The sequence below is a fragment of the Lepus europaeus genome, chromosome 6 (genome assembly GCF_033115175.1).
Source record: "Lepus europaeus isolate LE1 chromosome 6, mLepTim1.pri, whole genome shotgun sequence".
Lineage (NCBI taxonomy): Eukaryota > Metazoa > Chordata > Mammalia > Lagomorpha > Leporidae > Lepus > Lepus europaeus.
In genome coordinates, this window is record NC_084832.1 from 29,843,995 (window position 1) to 29,851,318 (window position 7,324).

The 7,324-nt window shown below is 36.4% G+C and overlaps 1 pseudogene; it reads left to right on the forward strand.

The window, feature by feature from the left end:
- Nucleotides 1-574: 574 nt before the first annotated feature.
- On the forward strand, nt 575-1,546 carry LOC133762050 (dual specificity protein phosphatase 12-like; annotated as a pseudogene).
- The last annotated feature ends 5,778 nt before the right edge of the window (nt 1,547-7,324 follow it).

The window sequence follows — 7,324 nt, forward strand, 5'->3', positions numbered from 1 at the left end:
TGTGTAAGTCCAAGTATATGGCCTAGAGAATCAGATAATGCCTAATTTATAATGGGAACCACAGGCTGCACAGTAACTTAGTGACCCATCTTCAAGCATCCACTGCTAAGGTTCAGTAGCACGCCAGCAGCTGTCGCTAAATAAGTATTTTTTTCAAGTTCACAAAAACCAGGAATGAATGAAAATGTTTTTAAGGGATTTTATTAAAATAAAATATGTTTAGCTCAATTTGGGGTCAACCAACTTCATTGACATACAGGTACTATAAATCAAAACACACCAATATTATCTTTTCATGTTACTATTTTAAATATATTTTGATAAAGTTCTTTAGTAGAGTTCTTTTCCATATTCTGATATTTTAAAACCTATTTTTATTTTTATTTTATAATTTTGCTGAGGGATAACATGAAAAAATTAAGCTTGAAATTTGTAATATGAATGCTACTAAATAAATAACATTAAACTGAAGAAACTAGAAAGCAGAAGAATCTTAAGAAATATTCAATTTAGGGTAGTGCCCTAGCGGCCTGGCAACCAGGGGCCGCCATGTTGAACACTCAGGGTTCCAGCGATGCCAGCCATTGCCAAAAACCGAATGACAGCTGTGCAGATATTGGAAGTGTGGCCGGGGCTGTACCTCGGTGGGTCTGCAGCCATTGCAGAGCCAGACCATCTCAGAAAGGACAGGATCATGGCTGGCCTGACAGTGGACTTGGAAGAGCCCGTCTTCAAGGAAGGGGTTGGGGTCGAGGATCTGTTGAAGCTCTTCTTGCCAGCGCTACTAACCCGAAACTGACTTGCTCAACCACCTGGACTGGTGTGTGGCCTTTATCAGCCAGGCCGGCTCGGAGGGCCTTGCAGGGTTGGTGCACTGTCGCGCAGGAGTCAGTGGAAGTGTGCTGTAGTGACAACTTTTGTGATGAAGACTGACAAGCTTAGCTTTGAAGAAGCCAATTAGAACGTCCAGACCATCAAACCAGAGGCTAAGATGAACTGAGGATCTGAGTGGCAACTGAAATTATACCAGGCAATGGGATATGACGTGGATATCTGTAGTTCAATTTATAAGCAATATTCTTTACAAAAAGTTACAGAGAAGTACCTAGAATTGCAGTTTACGTCAAGAACTCTTTCCTGTTGACCCAACTACCATTTCACAAGGACTGAAAGATGAAGTTCTCTACAAGTGTAAAAAGAGCAGGTGATCCTCATTTCAAAGTGCTAGTATTTTGGATCATAGTGAAGAAGGTGGACCTGTAGCCTTTGCCCACAAAATAATGGCACCATCACTCATACTTGCCACAGGAACTCAATGTATATCTTGTTTCATTGTGTCTGTATAGTGGATGGAATCTGCTTTATTGGGAGTGATGGATGGGCAGCTTCTTTGTAAAAAACACAGGGTCAAATTGTGTTCTTTCAATTTGTATGGTGAACAGTGCTCATGTGGAAGATGGATAACACCTGCTTTTCAAATACAGAAGAACAGAGTAGATGAAAAAAAATGCTGCACTTTATGGGATCACAAACAAGAAAAATATAAACTAGTGACACTTGCTGGTTTGGAAGGAAAATTGCTAAAGATATGTGCTGGTGAAATTAGTAATGTTAGGTATGCTTCTAATAATGAAGTGTAACATTGAGTTATATGTCAGTTACTCTTTTAGTCTAATGCATTTGAATATTTGAAAAGGTAATAAATCCAGATCAACTCTTTATCTTGATCTCTGGAAACTAGAATCTATTTTATTCACAATTAATAGGTCAAGTTGAACCTAATTTGGTACTTTGAACACACACATGAAATCAGAATTAGCTAATAAAGAGGAATATGTGTCTGTGTATAATAAATACCAAAAAGGTTTAACTTTCAAATGGGAAAAAGGTGTAAACAATGAACTTCTTAATATCTTTGCATAGTTGCTAGCCCTATGGTGTAGAGCCTCTGCCTGTAGCCCTGTCATCCTGGCTGCTCTACTTCTGATTTAGCTCCTTGTTGATGTGTCTGGGAAAGAAGCAGAAGATGGTTCGGGTCCTTGCACCCCTGAACCCACGTGGGAAACCTCGATGTAGCTTTTGGTTCCTGGCTTTGGCCTGACCCAGACCTGGCCATTGTGGCTATTTGGGGGAGTGGATCAGTGGATGGAATCTCTCTCTCTCTCTCTCTCTCTCTCTCTCTCTCTGCCTCTCCCTCTCTGAAACTCTTTTAGATGAATAAATAAATGATTAAAAATAAATATTCCATTTATTAAAGTCTTATTTAGTCAGTTGGACTGCTATAATTGAAGGACATGGATTGGGTAGCTTCAACAATAAAAATCTATTTCTCCCAGATTTAGGGGTTGGAAGTCTGAACTTAGGTTGTCAACATTGTTGAAATTTTCCTGAGAATTTGCTTATAGTGGTCTTCATTTGCTAATCATCATGAGACAGAAATATTGAATGCTTGTATATATCTTTATCTCTTTATAGGGGCACTAACCCAATTCAGAAGAGCTCCACATTCACAACCTAATCATCTAATCTTGCAAGGCCCCACCTACAAATACCTTCACACTGAGGATTTAACTCCAACTTGTCAATGTTGTAAAAACATAAATTTTCAGTCCATGGAAATTTCTTTTGCAGGTAATATTGTCATCTTGACTTGTTAAGTCATAGATTGTTTCTGCCTCCTTATACAAATTCACAATATAATATGCATTGTGATAGAATTATATTTGCTCAATATTAAGTTTATGATATTGATTTATGGTATTCCTTGTAGTAGTAGTTTTTCATTTTCAACTCTGTTTATCAGTCCACAATTTATTTAGTAATTCTTATGTCTTAGAATTTTGCATCTGTTTCCAGTGATGGCTAGTGATATATGAAATAAAAATATTGGCCCCAAAACCTGTTTCCAGCACTGACCCTATAAATATCTTATACTTTCCTGCGTGATAGGTTGCTAAGAAAACATTTTGTTCTATTACTGGTCTCTGTCCTGGTACCTGAGACACAATCCTTAATATTCTTACAGGGGTATAAGGAGAATATTTTGAATTCAGTCCCATTGTGGTGTTTATAATTTATTAATACTAATTATTCAAGTGAAAGATACAGACTGGGTAAATTGATTAAAAACAAGACCCATATATTTGTTGCTTACAGGAAACACACCTCACCATCAAATATACATGCAGATTGAATGTGAAAGGATGGAATAATATATTCCATGCTAATGGAAAGCAAAAATGAGAGGTGTTGCCATCCTAATATCAGACAAAATAGACTTTAACAACAACAACAACAAAAACAAAAACTGTTAGAAGAATCAAAGAAAGGCACTCTGTAATGAGTAAGGGATCAATTTAACAGGAAGATGTGATTACATAAAATGTATATGCACCCAATGCCAGGGTGTCTGGCTGTTTAAAGTAAATGCTATTGGATCTAAAAGGAGAAACAGATTCCAATACAATAATTAATAATGGGGAAATTCAATACTCCACTTTCATCAATAGATCGATCAACTAGACATAAAATCAACAAAGAAACACCAGAACTAATCGACATTTTGGACTAATTCTAATTCTTCTCAAGATATTTTTGATATCTATAGAATCCTTAATCCACCAGTTGTGTAACACACATTCTTTGCATCAGTGCATGGAACTTTCTAGGATATACCATATGCTAGACTGTAAAAGAAGTCTCAACAAATTAAAAAAAATAAAATAAAACCATGAATCTTTTCTGGCTAGAATGGAATGAAGATGGAAATTAACATTTCAAGATTCTTGAGAACATATCCAAAAATATGGAGACTGACAACATGCCCTTGAATGAACAGTGGTTCATAGAAGAAATTAAAAGGAAAATTAAAAAAATCAGAGATGAAAAAGGAACTGTAACAATAGATACTACAGAAATAAAAATAATCATCAGGAATTACTACAAAGATATATATGTCAAATAATTGGAAAACCTAGAAAAAATAATAGAATACTGGACACATTAAAAACTACCAAAATTGCTACATGAACAATTATAAAACCTAAAAAACTAATGATCAAGATGGAGATTGAATCAATAATAAAGATCCTTCCAACAAAGAAAAGCCCAGGATAAGATGGCTTCACTGCTGAATTTTATCAGACTTTTAAATAAAAACTGATCCCAATTTTTTTCAAGATTTTCAAAACAGTTGAAAGAGAGAGAATCCTTCTAAACTCTATCTATGAGACCAAAATCACCTTAATTCATAAACCATAAAAAATGAAACAGAAGAAAGTAATCAATATCTCTGATGAGCATAGATGTAAAATTCTTCAGCAAAATACTAGCTAATTGAATGCAACAACATATCCGAAATTTCATTTACACATACCAGGTAGTGGTATTTATCCCTGGTATTCAGGGATGGTTCAACATTTATAAATCAAAAAATGTGATACATCACATTAACTAACTGAACAAAACCATATGATTACTCAATAGATATTTAAAAAGCATTTGATAAAACACAACATCATTTCATGATGAAAACCTTAAGAAAATTGGGTATAGAAGGAACATTCTTCAACACAATCAAGGTAATTTATGACAAATAAACAGCCAGGCTCTTCTATAACAGGGAAAATTTGGAAGCATTTCCACAAATATCCAGAAACAGACAAGGATGGCCAGATTTACCATTGCTATTCAATATTGTCCTGGAAGCTTTAATCACAGCCATTAGACAAGAAAAAGAAATCAAATGGATACAAATTATGAAAGAGGAAGTTAAACTAGCCCTATTTGCTGATGACATGACATATAAATATATTTATGTGTATATATAGAGAGAGGGGGGTAGGGAGAGGGGGAGAGAGAGCAAGAGAGAGAGAGAGAGAGAGAGACAGCCAAAAGACTATACTAAGAGACTACTGGAACTCATAAAAGAGTTTGGTAAAATGAGAGGATATAAATATTAACACACAGGGTAAATAGCCTATCAGACACAGACAATAACATGACTGATAAAGATCTTATAAGATAATTCAATGCACAATAGCTACAGAAAAAAATAAGTATGGAAACATAGGAGACCAAAATACTTTAAGTAATAAATATACAACGAAAACAAAGCTGGAGTCATCACAGTATCAGTTTTCAAGATACTACAGTGCAGTTATAATCAAAACAGACTGGTACTGGCATAAGAATAGACATGTAGACCAATAATATAGAATAGGAACTCCAGAAATTAATGTGTGCATCCACAACCAAGTGATCTTTGAAAATGAGATAAAACCAATCACCAGAAAAAGGACAGTGTTAAACAGATGGATGTCCACATGCACAAGTATTAAAGAGGAACCCTACCTAAGACCTTATACAAAAATTAACTCAAAATACAGAAACTTCTCAATTTGATGTAATCCCAATTGTTAATTTTGGTTTTGACTGCCTGTGCCTCCAGAGTCTTTTCCAAGAAGTCTTTGCCTGTGCCTGTATCTTGTAGGGTTTCTCCTATGTTCTCTAAAAATTTTATGGTGTCAGGTCGTACATTTAGATATTTCATCCATGTTGAGTGGATTTTTGTGTAAGATATAAAGTAGGGGACTTGCTTCATGCTTCTGCATATGGAAATCCAGTTTTCACAGCACCATTATTGAATAAATTGTCCTTGCCCCAGGAATTGGTTTTAGAACTTTGATCAAGTTTGCTGTAGATGTTTGGATTGATTGCCTGGTGTTTCTATTCTGTTCCATTGGTTTATCCATCTGTTTCTGTACCAGTACCATGCTGTTTTGATTACAACTGCCCTGTAGTATGTCCTGAAAACTGGTATTGTGATGCCTCTGGCTTTGTTTTTGTTGTACAAGATTGCTTTAGCTATTCAAGGTCTCATGACTCCATATGAATTTCAGCATATTTTTTTCCAGATCTGAGAAGAATGCCTTTGGTATTTTGATTGTTATTGCATTGAATCTATATATTGCTTTTTGGAAAATGGACATTTTGATGATATTGATTCTTCCAACCCATGAGCATGGAAGATTTTTCCATTTCTTTGGTATCCTCTTCTATTTTTTTAAGGTTTTGTAATTCTTAACGTAGAGTATTTTGACGTCCTTGGTTAAGTTGATTCCAAGGAATTTGATTGTTTTTGTGTTTATTGTGAATGGGATTGAACTTTGAAGTTCTTTATCAGCCATGGAATTCCTGTGTATACAAAGGCTGTTGATATTTGTACATTGATTTTATATCCTGCTACTTTGCCAAACTCTTCTATGAGTTACAATAGTCCCTTAGTAGAGTTCTTTGGATCCCCTAAATAAAGAATCATAACATCTGCAAAGAGGGATAATTTGACTTCTTCCTTCCCAATTTGTATCCCTTTAATTTATTTGTCTTGCCTAATGGCTCTCGCTAAAACTTCCAGAACTATATTGAATAGCAGTGGTGAGAGTAGGCATCCCTGTCTAGTACCAGATCTCAGTGGAAATGCTTCCAACTTTTCCCCATTCAATAGGATGCTGGCTGTGGATTTTTCATAAATTGATCAAATCACAATAGCTAAGACCTGGAATCCATCTAAATGCCCATCAACAGAAGAATGGAAAAATAAATTATGGAATATGCACTCTATAGAATACTATACAGTAGTGAAAAAAGAAAACCGGTCATTTTCAACAAAATGGAGGAATCTGGAAATAATCATGCTCAGTGAAATAAGCCAATCCCAAAGGGACAAATATTATATGTTCTCCCGGATCAGTGACAACTAACAGAGCACCTAAAAGGAAACCTGTTGAAATGAAATGGACACTATAAGAAACAATGACTTGATAAGCCCTTGTCCTGACTGTGAAGGAACAACTTACTACTTTATTCCTTGTAGTATTATTTTTGTCCTACTTAATACCATTGGCTGGACTATTTAATTAACAAACATTTATTTTATGTTTTTTTTCTTTTTTTTTTTTGACAGGCAGAGTGGACAGTGAGTGAGAGACAGAAAGAAAGGTCTTCCTTTTGCCGTTGGTTCACCCTCAAATGGCCGCCATGGTAGGCACGCTGCAGCCGGCACACTGCGCTGATCCGATGGCAGGAGCCAGGTGCTTCTCCTGGTCTCCCATGGGGTGCAGGGCCCAAGGACTTGGGCCATCCTCCACTGCACTCCCTGGCCACAGCAGAGAGCTGGCCTGGAAGAGGGGCAACCGGGACAGGATCGGTGCTCCGACTGGGACTAGAACCCGGTGTGCCGGCGCCGCAAGGCGGAGGATTAGCCTAGTGAGCCGCGGCGCCAGCCCTTTAATATTTCTTATGTCTTCTATTGCCTTTCCTTTCA